We start from the raw sequence: 1587 nt of genomic DNA on the forward strand, positions 1-1587 counted from the left end.
AATCAAATCATCACCTTTCTCAAGTATCTGACGTAAGAGGAGTTTCCTTGAGGGTGACGTACATCCAATATATATGGACACTCTGGTAAAGCTTGGCTATTGCTCTGGATCCTGCATCCAGCTCATCATCATCTGACCTCTGGTTCCTGGGACTTGAGCCAGCAGCCTGCAGTCTGACATGCCGATTCTGGGATTCACCAGCCTTCGCAGCTCATTTGAACTGAAGGTCAAAGCATTTAAGTGAATTGTCAAAGGTCACAAATGAAGGAGCTAAATCTGATTCTCCTTCCCTCACATAATATGCTGAAGTCCAGGATACTCTGCCCCTTCATATGACCTGTAGGGCCTACAGGTCATTATTTGGTTATTTGTAGTCATGATTACTAGGGCCACAATTTAGAATTCTCAGTAAGAAGAGTTGGACTAGTCTAAATAGGAAAATATCCTCTACCTCTTTTCTTTCCAAGAGCTCAGGACTAGGATTTATATGCAGCAGTGGAAGCCATCTCTACCGCCTACTAATGCTCTTCTTGTTTAAAAATGTCAGCTTGCTCATTGTCCCAGATTTCAATCTACTCAGTGATATAAAGAAACATGTTTTTTTTTTTTTTTCTTTCTTTCTTTCCTCTAGTCAGGAGGGTAAGAAATATTTCCTTCGATGGTGCTATTATAATATTCAACAGCAGCTCCCTGGAGAGAAGGATAATTCAAATTCTTAAATAAGATATTCAATTTGAGATTAGCTAAGTGGTTATTTGGCTGAAAGGGATTTGACAAACGAGAAGCACTTCTGTATCTTCAGGTAAAGGAAATATTCAGTTGGATTTAATTAGCAGTGGGATTTTTCTGGCACCTCTCCATTATGAACCTTCCAGCATTCAAATGATAATTAAGATTTCTGCAGGTTAATAATCACAATAAAGTTTCATGTTAAAAAAAAAATGAGGATTCTAAGCTCAATTGCAAAATTCTGCTGTGGAATTCCCCAGTGTATTTCCACAAAGATCATAGTTAATATACAGACTGCAGTCATGCTCTTTATTAACAATTGTGGTCTTGATCAATATGCTTTAAAATCACGGAGCTTTCAAGTCTGGTAATTTTAGGCTTGGAAGAACACACATCATGCATGAATGCTGGCACTGAGTTTCTTTGAAACTTTGCAGTAAGCACATTATCCTCTGGCACAAAAGAAATTCCTACAGGTTAGAAGAAAAGCTTATCTTTATGGAGATTTCCTTGTGGGAATGCGTGCCTCAGGCTCATCATTAGAGCTGAGCAAAATCACAATCACACCAAAATGCAAGTGTTCAGGTAGTGGGAGGTATGGGTAGCTAGTCTTTAACTATGAAGTCCCATTTTATATATTCTAAGCATGGGAAAACATGATTCTCCTTCCTCCTTTTGTCCCTTTCTTCCTCCCATTCTTATCCCAGGTGTGGAGGGAGGCTTTAAGCATGTTGTTGTTAGTTGCCATTGAATTGACCCCATGTGTTAGAGTAGAACTGCTCCTTGGGTTTTTTTGGCTGTAATCTTAATGGAAACAAATCACCAGGCCTTTTCTTCCATAGTACTGCTAGGTGTGTT

This window comes from Trichechus manatus, unplaced genomic scaffold (genome assembly GCF_000243295.1).
Source record: "Trichechus manatus latirostris isolate Lorelei unplaced genomic scaffold, TriManLat1.0 scaffold00007, whole genome shotgun sequence".
NCBI lineage: Eukaryota > Metazoa > Chordata > Mammalia > Sirenia > Trichechidae > Trichechus > Trichechus manatus.